The following is a 15,957-nucleotide window of genomic DNA, read 5'->3' as shown; positions in this document are numbered from 1 at the left end:
CTAAACACTGAGGTCCATTCTAAACCCCCTTCCCTCTCTCTCTCTCTGTCTCTCTCCAACACACACACACACACACACACACACACACACACACACACACACACAGAGAGAGAGACAGACAAACAGACAGACACAGAGACGACACACACACACACACACACACACACACACACACACTCCTTTATTCCATCTGGCCTCCACTCCTATGCTGGAGATGGTTGCTCATGATTCCATCCCTTACTTTCTGAACCCAAGTTACCCCTAATCCCACCTGTCCTCAGTACCTGGGGTCACTCTTGACCTTTATCTTACCATCCAGGAGCAGTTGCCCCTGACTTTACTTAACCTGAAAGCCCTAGGGCCCACCCCTAACCTTTATTTCACCCTACCTACACCTCTAGAAGTCATTTCTGACCCCTGATGACTTGAGACCATCAGCTCCCCCTGATCTCCATCTTCACCAGTCTGGATTCTCTGAGTCACCCCAGACTCTTCCAGCCCTGAAATACTCCCCTCCTCCAGGGTCACTACCTGACCCTTAGCTTTCTCTACCTAAACCCCTGGTAGCATAAGACCCCACTCAACTTGAACTACCATAACTCTACCCTCACCCATGGCCCTCAACCCTGATTCCGTTTAGCCGGAACCACCAGGGCCACTTCTGACCCTTGTGGTCTGAATAACCCAGGTACACTCCTGTTCCTGACTCCCGTAGGTCAGGCCCCCAGTGTTTACTCCTTGGCCTGGACCTGGAAGGACTGATGAGCCGCCCTACCCCTGCCTGGGAGAGTGTTGCCTGGGAGGTATATGGTCCAGGGAGCTGCCTTGGGGGTGGGGGGACAGTCCAGCCCTAAGAGCATGTCTGGAGGCAGATGCTTTCAATCTAGTAGCTGGGCAGGAAGTGCTGTGCCCTAATTTACCCCCAGACATGGTGGGAAATACAGGTCCCAGGATACTGCTCCTGTGATAGTCAACAGCATGCCTACCTTACCCTCTTCCAAGCTCCTATTATGCCCAGTCCTCTGTCACCCTAGAGGTCCAGGACCTTCAGAACTTACCAGGAGAAAGCTATGTTAATTACTTCCTTCCCAGCACTTTGTTTTTCTATTCAGTAATTGCTTCTAACTCTCACTAGTGTTCGCTTGACAAGGTTCACGGCCAGGTGTGAGTGTCTGTCTCGTTACTCACGTTTACGAGCACCCCGAGTGTGGAGTTCTTGCTGGGGTCATTTCTAGGTCTGGAGTACTTGCTGTGTGTGTCTGCCTTCCCAGGGTCCAGATATGTTACAGATTCTGTACTGAATCACTTTGAACACCAACAGTGACTCATCTTGTTAGGGTGTGAGAGGGAATGTCACCTTCTTTTCCCAAACCTTAAAGCTGTGTCCCTGTAGAGTGTACGGGCTGGACTGTAGCTGGGTGGTAGAATGCTTCTCTAGCTCGTGCAAGGCTCTGTGTTCATCTCCATCACTGAAAGAAGATAAAGCCAGATTGCCTGGAGGGAGAGTTGTTCAGTCAATGGGCCATTAAATGCGTTCTTGGGCCTGAGAATTGACAGATGACCATTCTCTCCACCTTCCTAGGGTTCCTTTCTGTAACTCGGGTTCTGGGAACACATCAGTCCACAATCTTTTTAGGGTTCTTGTCCCAAATACCCCTGCCAGAATCTAGCTGACTGTATTGTTAGGGGTGGGGGTACACATGCAGAAGCCAGAGGAAGAGGCCACTGAGTGTCCTGCTCTGTCACTCCACCTGATTCCCTGAGGAAGAGTCTCAAACAGAACCTGGAGCTAGGTTGGCAGCCAGCAAGCCCCAGCAATCCTCCTGTCTCCACACCCACAGCAGTAGGGGTGCAGCATTGCAGGAAAGCACACCTGGCTTTTTATATGGGTGTTGGGGAGTCAAACGCAGGTCCCCATGCTTGTGCGGCGAGTGCTTACTCACTGATTCTCCCCAGCCCCACTCCCTGCCTTTTGGAGAAAAGACTTTTCTTTCACACAGGACTGTCTCCTCCCCACTGTAGGCAAGGTTTCAAACCACAGGGTCCTGCTCATCTACTGAATAGGCCAAGGCTGGTATTTTCGAAACGATGTTGGTGTGTGCAGTGCCTGGAAGTCTGTCTCTCAGGAGCTGGCATGTGTAGTGGGTACGTGTCTGAGCATGGTGGCTTAGCTGTCAGGGAAGTGATTTACGACTGAGCCCTGCAGCCCTATAGATGAAGTGCAGAGTGCCTGTGCTGTGTGTGTGTGTGTGTGTGTGTGTGTGTGTGTGTGTGCACCCACTCTCCCGACTCTATGTTCGTGTATGGAGGCCAGAGGTCAACTTTGGATGTCCTTTTCATTGACTCTTCACCTTATTTTGGAGGACAGGGCATTTCACCTAATCTAGATGTCTAGGTTGTCTGGCTAGTAAGTCCCAGGATTATCCCTCTCCCGGCCTCCTCAACTCTGGGCTTATGATCCCACAGCAGCATGTCTAGCTTCTTTAATGTTACTTTGAAGAATTGAACTCAGGTCTTATGCTTGTGTGGCAAACACAACTGAGCCATCTCCCCAGGCCAGCTGTGTGTATTTGACTTTAGGGGTGTTTCTGAGCATGTCAGCAGAGTCATAACCAGTGTGCGTAAGGAAAACCAGCAAATGAGTGTCATGTCTGTCCTGCTTCAGAAAAACCTGTCAGCAGGCCAGCTGAGCAGTTCTGGCAGGGGTGGGGGGTCTCCTGTTGTTTTTGACTATAGGGAGCTCCAAAAGAAACAGTCTCATGGATAGGACAGGATGTTGTCAAGTTCTGGGTTAGAGTGCTGATTAAGAACGTCCACATTGAAAGTAATCCAGATAACTCCAGCGAGTTCAGATCAAGGCAATTGCAGGTATACTCTGTGTGTGTGTGTGTGTGTGTTGGGGTCAGAGGGTGGCTTCTGGTATCACAGTATCATCCTTTATCACTCTCCACTCTATATTTTGAGATAGGGTCTCTTTCTGAACCTGGAACCTGCTGGCTTGGCTACACTGACAGCCAGCAAGTCCTGGGAAGCTCCCACTCAGCTCTGCAGCACTGGGGTTGCTGGAGAGTGACACTGCATTCACCTTTTGCTTGGTGCTGGGGATCTGAAGTCAGGTCCTCATGGTTGCCGGCATTCACCCCCAGAGCCCTCTCTCCAGCCCCAAGGCTCGCTTTCTTTTTTTAATACCCCTCAATTTTTATCTTGAAATGAAAAATTCATTAGTGATTTGGAAATAATGGCAGTTTTTTTTTTCTTCTGTGCCTATCTCCTGTTTTGTTAGCCCGTTTTGCATTAGAATTTCGTTGACTTAACCGTTGCCCACCTTCAGCAAGCTGCAGTAGCTCCAGGCTTGGTGGTTTTGTCCCTTGTGGACGCCCACACTGACTCCCAAAGCAGCCCCATCCTCAGCTGCCTTCTACTCCACCCTCAGGATAGATGACAGTGACAGCCATATGGGTGACATTTGCACACAGCACACACTCTCCCAGGCATCTCCCACACAGGAGGGGAACCAGAATCCAGCCCTGATGGTTGCTAGAGGTATGTCTTCAAACCTTCAGTACTTTCTGTTATTGTTGTCGGAAAAGTGTCTCCTCACATAGCTGGTTTTGATATGTTGTGTTTGATCCTTGGGTGGAGAACCACCCAGAGCTGCCAGGCATGCAGGTGGAGGGAGTGTACCTTTGTGGTACTGGGGATCAAACCTAGGGCTTTGTACTTGTTAAGTAAGCACTCTACCACTGAGCCACACCCCAGCCCCTCACTGGGGGATTCTAGGCAGGGGCTCTACCACTGAGTCACACCCCAGCCCCTCACTGGGGGATTCTAGGCAGGTGCTCTACCACTGAGCCACACCCCAGCCCCTCACTGGGGATTCTAGGCAGGGGCTCTACCGCTGAGCCACACCCCAGCCCCTCACTGGGGATTCTAGGCAGGGGCTCTACCACTGAGCCACACCCTCCAGCCCTCTTTTCATTTTTTATTTTGAGACAAGTTCTTACTAACTTGTCCACAGTTGCCTTGAACTTTCAGTTTTCGCCTCTACCTGCTGAGTAGCTGTGATGACAGGCCTACATCACCAGGTCATATTTGTGTCTGAGGTTTGATTCAGCCTCTTCCTTGGGTGGGCGTCAGTGCCTGTGCACGTGAGTGTCTGTGTGTCAGTGTTGGTGATCGTCTCCGTATGTTTCTTTTTACCGTTTACTTTGGAATTGATTGGACTTGAAAGCTGCTCTTCTTCTCAGCTCTTCCTGCTCTGCTGCCACAGCAGAGCACTTGCTTAGAGTTCCCCTGGTTAGGCTGAGTAAGGGGTCAGGTTTGATCCTAGTACTGAAGAAACAAAATAAAAATGAAAACGTGAGTGCTGAGCTTCCGTGTGTCCAGCACCCGGCATCTCCAGTTGCTGTCTCTCGGCCATGCCATATCTTCCTACCCAGTTTTGCTTAATCTAGATGCAAACTGTAGGTGTCGTGTTGCTCTGTGGAAGGTTAGGATCCTTTCAAATGAGAGAAAGGTCACCACAGTAGCTCATCTCACCTACAAAACAAATAGTAAGTTCTCCTGTTGGCAGTACCAACTCAAAACCCCACTGCTTCACGATGTTCTGATTTTTCATTCTGAATTTACTAGAATTAGTCCAAATAAGGTCCAGGCATGGGGCTGTCTGTCTCCTGTTTCTTACGTGCACGCATGTCTATGTAACTATGTGTGGGGCACATGTGTATGAGTAGGTATAGAGGACAGAGATCAACTTTGGGTGTCGTTTCTCATAAGTTATTTTTTATTTATTTATTTATTTATTTATTTATTTATTTATTTTATTATGTTTATTTTTGAAGAGAGGGTGTTTCACAGAACCTGGAACTCATCAATTAGGCTAGACTGCCTGCCACTGGGTCCCAGGAATCCTCCTCTCTCTACCTCCCTAGCTCTGAGATTACAGGCCCACCCTGATTTTTGTCTGAGTTTTTTGGATGGAACTCAGGCTCTCCCGCTCCCCAGTGAGCACTTCCCCACTCCATCACCTCCCCAGCCCTGCAGGATCTGTGTCCTCCATCTCTAGGCTCCATATGTCTCTCTTGCTCTCTTGCTGAGTTAGGCCTCGAAGGACCAGGGTCATTTGTCCCCACCAGGTCCCACAGCTCCTCTTCAGATCAAATTCTAGAGATACGAGCAGACATTCCCTTTTTCGTACCTGCAAATGGCTGTTGGATCAAACCCAGAGATTGGATCAAATTCCAGTTTGGTCTTTATCTTTTCTTTTTGGTCAAAACAGCCGCATAACTGGTTTTTGGTGTGGCTATCAGGAGACAAACTGTCCTCTTGATCAGATTAGATGTGTGTGTGTGTGTGTGTGTAGGTCAGAGGACAGCCTCCTGCGTTATTCATCAGGAGCTATCGCCCTTGCATTTAGAGGCAAGGTCTCTCACTGAACCTGGCACTTACCAATTAGGCTAGACCAGCTGGCCAGGGAGCCCCGGGGACTGTCCTTTTCTCTGCCTCCCTAGTGCCGGGATCATAAGCATGTGCTGCCGAGCCTGGCTTTTATACACGGGCTCTGGGGATCAGACTCAGGTCCTCTGCTTGATCGGTTCTGCCTGCTGAGCTATTCTTCTGCACCCCCACAGTCCTTTATGTTGACTAGCCCTGAACTCACCATGTGATTCAATTAGGCTGGTCTCAAACTCCTGATCCTCCTGCCTCCACCTCCAAGTGCTGGGGTGACAGAAGTGTGGCACTGTGTTAGCACCTTTTGCCAGCCACTACCTGAGCTCCATGTGTCGTCACTAGGACTTTTCATAGCTTATTTGGATGCCAGCATCTAGTAGTCAGAGGGACTGGGGGGCTTTGCCTCAAGGGGCAGGACAGATGGTCAATGTTACAGATCACAGCCATCAGACTTGCATCCTGAAAAAAATGTAACCAGTTGTAATGGCCACTTTGCTACCCAAGGAATTGCTTCAGACCTAATGAAAAGGTTCAGGCCGGATCTTTGCTGTTGCCAGCTGGTCAGTTGACACTAGCCAATTAGTTGTAAGCCATTGAGCAACTAGTTAGCAGCTGGATGTTATGTTGAATTTCACTTGAAAATGCCTGACTTTGTGAAGACAGACAGTTCCTCTGACTTCTTCCCATTGCCAAGCATCTCTAGGGCTGGTCACAGCATTCCTCTTCTCCTGGAGTCTTCCACCCTGGTCCCCTACATGCACTCCCCCAGGGAGCTGCTGGATGGGGGCAGGTTAGTTAGGAATGGATGTTGGTGAACAGCTTCATCCTGACCATTGGTATAGGAGAGGGTATCAGGTCAACTCGTCCAGGGGTCAAAGCTGGAAGATATGGGAACTGGGGTTTTGCTTATCCAGTGTCTGCATGGAGGGAACCTAGTTCAGCTCAGAAGGAAGGAGACTGGGAGGGTCAGTCTCGTTGCTGGGAGGGCAGCAGATGCCACCTGGAAGAGGAGACAGTCCTAAGGCCTCAGAGTGGGAAAGATCCAAGTGAAAAGCCTGAGGACAGGTGGAGTGGGGTGATGGTTGGTTCGGTGGAGGAGGGCTGGAGTGCAGCATGCTGGGAGGTGGGGAGGGAGAGCTGTTGCCTGTGCAGTTCTGAGGTCAGGACTGAAATACAGCCCCCTTCTGTAGAAAGGCTTTCTTGTGTTTGTTGGGAAGCACCTGCTGTTGTGTGTCAAGCTTGTCAGTCCTGCTATACTGTTGTCTGGTTACAAAGTTGCTTCCAAAAGGTCTGTGGGGGCCTGGGGCTGCAACTCAGTGAGTCGAGTGCTTGCCTGCCATGCGCAAAGCCCTGTGCTCTGTCCCAGGACGCATAAACTGGGTGTAATGGTGCACACCTGTAATTCCAACATCTAGTGGGTGGAGGCAGGAGGATCAGAGATTCACACCCAGCATTGACTACATAGTGAGTTCAAGGCCAGCTAAGGCTACAGGAGACCGCGTCTCCAGAAAACAGAAACAAACAAGAAAATTTGTAGGGATGTAGTGAATTGGGTACCAGCACAGTTCTGCACTAAAAATGTAACCCATTCAGTTTGCACTGAGGACTCGGGGTCTATTGCCTAAAGAATAAGAATGTTTTTTTGTTTTTTTTTTTTTTTTTTTTTTTGGTTTTTCGAGACATGGTTTCTCTGTGTAGCTTTGCGCCTTTCCTGGAACTCACTTGGTAGCCCAGGCTGGCCTCGAACTCACAGAGATCCTCCTGCCTCTGCCTCCCGAGTGCTGGGATTAAAGGCATGCACCACCACCGCCCGGCCCAAGAATAAGATTTTTATAGATTTTCTTTTGCTGAGAATGGGATCTTAAGGAACCCAGGCTGGCCTTCAGTTTCCTCTGTAGCTAAGGATGGCTGAATTGATCCTCCACCTCCCGACTGCTGGGACCACAGATATACACCACCACAGCCAGCATTTCATATCTATCTATCTATCCATCTATCCATCCATCCATCCATCCATCCATCCATCCATCCATCCATCATATTCAGTAGTTAGATAATATATAATTTAGAAGAGCAGTCCATAGGAAAGATGTTGGTCATGTAGTGTATCCTACCTGAGTTTGTCCTGAGCTTATGGAAGCCGTTTGGGACTGATAGAGACTACATAGAAACATAATGGGAGTTCTTACTTGGTGCTTTGGAAGAAGACCCAGCTTCACTTTAAAAAGCAGAAATGAAAGCAGAGGAGCTGGGGTTGGGAGACCGAGTGATTTGCTATTTGTTTTTGCATCTTGTGAATGTCGGAGGAATAAACTTGCTAAATTAATGACAACTCAAATTGCAGCCATGCCTCATTTCCATAATTACCCTACATTTAAAGCATTTCATATTAAAATGAGAGGATTATAGAAAAAAATGCTTTTACTTCGATTCCTGGAAATGGGCCCTGTTATAACTGGTTTAGAGATTCTGTAGTTGGTTTTCAAAGTGTCATTTCTGCCAGGTTTCCAGCTTCCTGGTAAAGTGTTGCTGGTAAATAAGGGAGCACCGGAGGGAGTGGGAGCTGGGAATGGAGTGGCAGGAGCCCAGGTCCAAGCACTGGAGAGGTAGGACATCCCTGGCTACAGAGCAACTTTGACGCTGAAACAAGTTACACAAGACCTTGTCTCAAAGAACAAAACAAGCCAAAAGGACCTTTTCCATGAAAAGAACCCCAGATGTGGTGGAATGTGGCAGTGCCTCATCATTTGGGTAGCTGGAGGAGGATCTTGAGTTGTGGGCCAGCCTGGGCTTCATGGAAGAGCCTGTCTCAATGAAACCCCCAATTTAGAACAAGATGCATTGTATGTTTGGCTGTTATCACTCTTGGATCTTTTGGGGTTTTAAAATTTATTTTATTTATTACTATTGTGTGTATGTGAGTGTATGCCTGTGCATGTGTTTGTGTGTATGTTTACAGGTGTGCATGCCACCGCACATGTGTGGAGGGCAGAGGGCAGTTTCCAGGCATTGCTTCTTTCCTCTGCTATGGGTCCTGGCAATAGAACTCAGGTCAAGAGGCTTGCAAGGTGAGCGGTTTTTACCGGCAGAGCCATCTCGCCAACCCAGTGATTTCAGTTTATTGTAAGCTTCCTAGTGTCTAACGTGCGCGCCCTCTAGACTCACAGCTGCCTCTGCTGTCACTTGCTGTGTTCTGTTATTTTGGCTGAAGGACGTGGAGAAGATTTGGCCACAGAGCACCTTAGCTGGAGACCAGAGGAGCATTCGAGTGGCTTGCCAGATAGTCATGCCTGCCTGGCTTTTATCTCTCACCAGGACTTGACAAGTGGCTTCTTTGGGGTTCATTGCAATGCAGACCCTGAGCCACATCTGTGAGCTGGCGTTCAGTGCTCACTTTCTGTTCAGACCTCACTGTATCCCATACTGGGAATCACTCCTTCACCGGCACCATGTATCGGCTGCGGGAAAAATCTTGGACTGAGTTGTGCAGACTTTTCAGGTTTCTGTATATCATACTGAATAAAGAAAAAGCTAGTTTACCCTGAAGTTCCTTGCATAAGCTTGTTTAGACAGGTGTGAGCTGCCATGTGGGTGCTGGGAACTGAACCTGGGTCCTCTGGAAGAACAGCCAGTGTTCTTAACCACTGAGCCATCTCTCCAGCCCTAATGATTTTTTTTTAAGTGTAGATCTTAATAGGAACAAGCTCTTTGATACAGCATAGTTTTGCTGTTTGTTGTTCTTTCTGAGACAGGGTCTCATGTTGTCTGAGCCTGGCCTGGGGGCTGTGGATGTGTCAGCAGGGGAGCACTTACCTAGACTCCCACGGGCTCCGAGTGGCTGGGGTGTGGCCCAGGAGTAGTGTATGTGCCTACCATATAGAAGATGCTGAGTTTAGTCTTTAGCGCTGAAATGATTTTTAAAGAAAATATACAATGTCTTTGTGTGCTGTGTGCAGCCTCTCCTGTAGGGGGCTGTGTGGTCCTGCATGGTGGTCCTGCATGGTGGTTGTGATGGGCAGCAGGCAAACCAGACTCATAGGCAGTACAGGGTGCTGCGACCAGAAAACCCTCCCAGACGTGACACCCCACCATGTGATTGGCAATGGGTGTGTGGCACTTGAGGAGCCTTCTTGTGAATTTAGCAGCACTTGGAGCTAGTGTAGAAGGAGTGAGGCTGGAAGTCACCCACCTTGGCCCTAGGTTGCTGAAAAGGGAACCCTGTGGAGGTGAGGGGGCTCCTCCCTCTCTCTCTCTCTGGGAAGCTCAGATCCAGCGTGCCTCACGGGTAGGGCCCTGCTCTGGGAATGAAGAATGACTCATAGGAGCTGGAAGAAAACATCCTTCCCCCAGGAATACCCAGGAATATCCAGCTGCCTCTGGTTTCAGCCACATCAGCCAAGAAATGCTAGCTCCTTGGTTTAGTCCCAGCACATAAAAGACTGTTCAGTGCTCAGCTTCCCTTTCCTGGGTGTTTTTCTCTAGAAATCACAGTGTAGGCACATTTTCCCCATTTACTTACCCTTAGATTGACTAGCCAGGATGCCATGGAGAATCTAGAACTTTCTCCAGCTGCATTGAGCTACAGTAAGGCACTGTTTTTTTTTTTTTTTTGTTTGTTTGTTTTGTTGTTGTTGTTGTTTGTTTGTTTTTTATTTTTTCTGTCCAGCTTTTCATTTACACTCAAGCAGCCACAGGCTCAGGCTGCTCCCCATTGTCCTTGATAGAGCTTCAGGGCCACAGGTCTCCCGGCTACTGAGCACAGCCACATCAGTTTATCCATGTCACAGCAGAAGTTTTCTTCAATGTGAGGGTTCTTCTGTCTTGATCTCCCTTCTCCCTATAGGAGCTCTGGAATTAGAGATGCCTTCTATCCACGTCTGGTGTTACATGGGTTATGAGGATTCGAACTCTGATCCTCACACTTGTGTGGCAGTTACTTTACCCACTGAGCCATCTCTCGAGCCAGGAGTTGTTTTTTACAGTGGTTTTGCTGCTCTTCCTGGGCATCTTAATTCCTTTTGAGTCCAGCTCCTCAGCATCTCATCCCTGTCTTGCAGGCGGTAAGAGTCTTTGACAGGTAGGTGGCTGTTGTGTGTCTGCCTGCCTCTTTCAGCCTGCCATGCCAGGTGCATTTATCTAACAAGCTGTTGCTGCTGCTATTGTGAGTGTGCTTGCTTTTTAGGTAGGTTCTCTCTATGGAGATCTGGCTGGCCTTGAACTCATGATTCTCCTTTACCAGTCTTCCAAGTGCTGGGTTATAGGTATGTACCACCATGCCCAGATGCCTGACAAGCTTTTGTGGTGGTACCCTTGCCCTGCCATGGCAGGTAAGTAGGTGTTGGGATGAGTATTGGCTGTTGCGTAAGAGTCTCTTGAGGTCAAGGCTTGCTGCATCTGGAGACTGTACCAGCCCCAGCTTGCCCAGTGCAGTTCAGTGGAATCTCTGAGGCTGGTGGCTAACAGGAAAGAGAGCGACCGATCTCACGTCCACTCATGACTGTGAGCAGAGCTCTGTTCCTGGCCTCTCCAGGGAAGGGCAGCATGCCCAGACAGAAGGAAACAGCAGCTCACTGACTGAGCAACTGGCCAGTCTGTCTGAGATCAGGGTGGCCAGCTGCAGCCTGGGAACCAAAGCCTGCCAGCTGCCTATGTTTGTAAATAAAGTTTTAAAGATAGTCATGGTAGCAACTGTCTGTAATCCAGTACTTGGAAAGCTGAGGTAGGAGGATGTGAATTTGAGGCTAGCCTGGGCTACAAAGTGAGACAGGCCCTGTTTAAAACAGATAGATAATCTTATCAGTGCACACTGCCTGTGGGTTTCTGACTGGCTGAGGTTGCGTAGCTGAGAGGGCCCTGTGGCCTTGGAGACACAGCTGTTTAGGATCTGCCTCTGGCTCCACCCCCAGTTGCTCTTGACTCCACCCCTATCACCATTCATTCCCATCAGGCCCGGACATTATACCAAGACTCAAAAGCCTGGAAATACAGCTTTCTTTGCACCAGCTCCCAATTTCCTTGTCCCACTTACCCAGATGTTCCATGCACTGGTTTGGGGAGACCTAGGGATCTTTGTCCCCTGACCTTTTCTTTTTTGTTATTGTTTGTTTTATTAAAAACATACTTTTCTTATGAGTACATTTAGTCTAGTATGTGCCAGCAGAGAAACATGTATGTGGGGGTCAGAAGACAGCTTTCAGGAGTCAGTTCTCTCCTCCATCGAAGACTTGGTGGCAGGCCCCTGGACCCTCTCTCTGAGCCATCTTACTGACACATTTTTTTCATCGTTTTATAGGTATTTATGTTCGTATGTGGAGAATGTAGGTGTTTGGATGTTTGTGTGTTTCTCTGGTATGTTATAATACTTTATTTTCAGAGTTCTGAGTTTGAAAACACTGGAGCTTACACACACAGTTGCAGGGTGAGTACTGATCCTTCCCTTGAGTCATCTGCCAGGATTTCTCCATGTGGGGCTTCTGCCTTGTGTCCTCCAGCATTTCCTGTGTGTGCAGAGTGAGGCATTCTGTATCCAGTGCCTTTCCCCCCTTACTATTGCAACATGTATTTTCTGCAAGACTTTTTTTATAGAACTTCAAGAAATTGAATGTTGATAGGAAACTGACACAGTAGTCTGTATAGCAATCTTTTAAGCTGTTTTATTAGCACATATCAACTATACGTATTAATGGGTGTCATTATGACACCTTCATACATGCATTTCATAAATACATTTTGGTCATATTGACTCTCCATTTCCTTCTCTTTCCCCTTTCCACTTCTCTGGACCTCCTTTCCTCTTCCCTGCTTGTCTGCTTTTTGCTTTTGTGCCTTTATTGTTTTTTTATTTGTAGTGACTCAGTGCGTTTCATTAGAGTTTTCTGTGTGAGGGAGGATGAGGGGTTGTTTACAAGAGCGTGGGCACCTTGCCGGTGGCTGCACCCCTGAGGAAAATGTGTCCCCCACAAGCAGCCAATAATTGTATAGATCTCAGGGAGGAGTAGAGCCTCATGAGTAGAGCCCCCTATACCAACTTTTTTTCAGCTGTCCCAATAACATCTTTTAGATGTTCTGACCCTGGCATTGGACCCAGGCTAAACAGTCTCAGCACCCCCCGCCGTGTGTGTGTGTGTGTGTGTGTGTGTGTGTGTGTGTGTGTGTGAGAGAGAGAGAGAGAGAGAGACAGACAGACAGACAGACAGACAGACAGAGAATTCATTCATTTGTAGTACTAAGGACTGAGCCCCAGGACCTCCTGAACGCTAGCCAGGAGACTTACTGCTGAATGGCCCCCCTTGTGTTCCTGGGATAGTAGGCATGCGCCACTGTTGTATTTATTATCTCGCACTTCAGTCCCTGTGACCCACAACAGATCCTCAACCTTTTCATCTTTATTGACCATGACATTTTAAAAACAGGAAACAGGCCACATATTTTATAGGATTGCCCTCAGTTTCAATTTTTTCTGAGTTGATAAAAATGCTGATTAGAATCAGTATCAGCATCTTGGGCTGGGAAGGAAGGGGGTCTGCACACCTCTTCTGGATGTGGCTGATAACACTGGAGTGCTCTGGGAGTGCTCACTCTCCATCACATGGTTACTGTGTCTTCTTTTGTAGTTAATAAGTGATATTTGGGTCATTAGCCCAGTGCAGAATATTTTGTATCTATCTAGTCACATTTACCTACTTCTAGTAACCGTTTTACAGCCCCTGCTTGTGTTTCCTAGTCTTTATCTGCAAACAATGATATTTTGTCTCTTTCTTCCACTGTTTCTTTTGGTAGTTCTGGTTGAATGGGCTGGACCTCCACAACCCGTTTGGGTAAACAGTCTGGCAGAAGGGACTCCTTTCTTGCAGCCGCTGGAAAAGGAATGCATGGAGGCATTCCACAGCGAATGCAGATTTCATGGCTTCAAATCTGCTTCCTGCGCTGCGAAGAAGGCTCAGTGGCTAAGGGCCCTTACCGCTCCCGCCAGACCCCCACCTGGCTTCAAAGCCCGTGAACTCACAGAAGAAGGTGGATGCAGTAGTGGGTCTGGAACCCCAGCACACCTGGGGGAAATAGAGGCAGACACAGGAGAGTCTCCAGAAGCTCATGGGCCAGCATGGGTTGTATAGTGCTGAAGAGACCCCTTCTCAGACTGGGTAAAAGGGAAAGGACCAACACCCCAAGGTTGTCCTTGGACCTCCACATCGTATGGCTCTCCACAACTAACATCCCCCCCCCCACATACACACACACACACATACACAGTTCGTTAATTGTTTAAAAAGAACATCCTAAACTGGGCTTGGTGGCAAAAGCAGGTAACAGCCCAGCACTTGGAATTTTGTGAAAGCAGGAGAATAAGGAATTCAGGGTTACCCTTAGCTACAGAGTCAATTGAGTCCAGCCTGGACTACATGAGGCCTATACCTAAAAGGAAAAAAAAAGGAAAAGAAAGAAAAACAAACCAGCAAACATAAAGCTTGCTTCCTAGTCAGTTACAATGTAACACATCTGGTGTCCCAGCTACTCACAAAGAAAAGACAGCAGGATTGCTTAAGCCCAGAGGTTCAAAGCCAGCCAGGACTGTTTGTTATACAGCAAGACCCGGTCTCAGTAATAAGTAGCCACATTCTTCAGGATGCCCTTGGTTAGATCCCATGGCACCTACCAAGCCTGGTGATGCTTTGCAGTTCCTTGTATCCGATTCACTTTTAAGCTTGAACACTGTTAAAGAACCACAGTGTTCTTGTCCACTGCAGTGGCCTGAGTATATGTATGCTGGTGTGCCTGGTAAACGGCCGGTTAGTACTTTACAGATCCTCATTGGCAGGGAGAGCTGAATGCGAAGGGGATCTGGGAAGTAGTTTGAGAGTATTCCACTTTCCTTCCTGCCTTTCAGACATAGTCTTGTAGCCTAGGCTGTCCTCAAACCCGATGATATAGCCCAGGCTATCCTTGATTTTCTGATCCTCCTGACTCCATCTCCCCCAAGTTCTGAGATTACAGGCATTTATAACCATACCTGGCTTCTCTTATTGCTTGCAAGGTCCAGCTGATCAGGGAACATTTGGGAGAGAAAGGGATCAGGAGTTGGAGGCCATCCTGGATGACCCATTTTGTATCAGACCAGCCAGAGCCACATGCAAACAAGACCCTGTCTCAAAAAAAAAAAAAAAAAAAAAAAAAAAAAAGATTCCGGTTACACAAAGCCAGGTGTGGTGGTGGTACATGCCCACAGCCCTAACATTCCAGAGACAGAGGCAGAGCCTGGGCTTGTATGAAGAACTTGTCTCCAAAATAAGATAAACTAAAATAAAAGCTGAAAAAGTAAAAACTCCGTGGTTCAGTTGGTAGAGCGCCTGTCTCGCATGTGTTAGGCTCAGGGTTCAGTCCCCAGTACTTCGGTCACTAGACTGAGAGTGTGCTGCTGTAGCCCCACTGCTCAGGCAGTGGAGACAGGGGGATCAGCCATCTTCAACTACAGAGTTCAAGGCCAACCTGGCCTATGTGAGACCCTGCCATAAAATAAAAGGAAGGAAGGATGGATTTAAGATTTGACTTAGTTGAGTGAACTGAGGTGCCCTTGGGCAAGTATCTTTACCTAAGAACCTCTGTTTCCCCCGTCTGTGGAACGGGCACACTGTCTGCTGTGAAGGCAATTACAGGAACGGCAAGAGGTGTGTTAGAAATACTAGTATCTAGTAAGTAGAAAGTGCAGCACTCCCCTGCCCACGTCACTCTCGTCACTGTTCTAACGCACCAGGAACGTGCTGAGGTCTGGTCTGGAGTAAGGGGCATGTCGCCATACTCAGTGTGCCACCGTGGGAGTCAGCTGGCAGGCGTCTGTCCTGGGTCAGGTCAGAATTCTTGGACTACCTGGAGGAGGAGCTGGGCTTCTCCCTGCTGGTGGGGAAGCCTAGCGAAGCCTGAGGAGGTTCTGCTTTCTGGTGGTTCTGGTGCAGCTTAGCTGAAGGTGGAGACTTGGAGCGCAGGGAACTTGAAAAGACAACCACAGGTTTACCCTGAATTAGTTTGACAAGCTTTTCAAAGGTTCCAGGACTGTTGGGCCTGGGTGGGATGGAGAGGAGACCAGAGGCAGTGGTGTCCCGGAGGGTTCTGATGGGTGCTTTGTGAAGGGAAAGTTGTGGGTCAGAGACAGAAACAGACTTGACTCAGCCATTCCTGTGTGTTTGAAGGCATTTTAAAACCAGCAGAACACATGGATGGTTTAGGCGTTCTGATCACCCACTAAGAGTTCATGCTGCCTTACATGTGTGCACATTTATCAAGCCCTTTGTTTTTGTTTTCTGTGAGTCTCTCTGTCTGTGAGATGTACATGTGGGCATCCATGGCTGTGCCATGGTGTCTATATGGAGACAGGATAATCATGAAGAGGTTTTCCCTTCCACCTTTACATGGGTTCCAGTGGTCCAGCTCAGGTAGCAAGCACCTTTACCTGCTGAGCCATCTGGATGGCCCTGGCCTGCCATCCTTGTGTCCTCTGGGGCGGAGAATGGCTGC

General features: G+C 48.4%; 1 protein-coding gene across 1 annotated transcript in view; it reads left to right on the top strand.

The window, feature by feature from the left end:
- Foxk1 (forkhead box K1) overlaps positions 1–15,957 on the top strand; it is a 60,763-nt gene that overhangs the window by 1,140 nt on the left and 43,666 nt on the right. The gene's annotated exons all lie outside the window — the stretch shown is intronic.

This window comes from Peromyscus leucopus, chromosome 23 (assembly GCF_004664715.2).
Source record: "Peromyscus leucopus breed LL Stock chromosome 23, UCI_PerLeu_2.1, whole genome shotgun sequence".
NCBI classification, from domain to species: domain Eukaryota; kingdom Metazoa; phylum Chordata; class Mammalia; order Rodentia; family Cricetidae; genus Peromyscus; species Peromyscus leucopus.
This window is presented reverse-complemented; position numbering and strand designations above follow the sequence as displayed.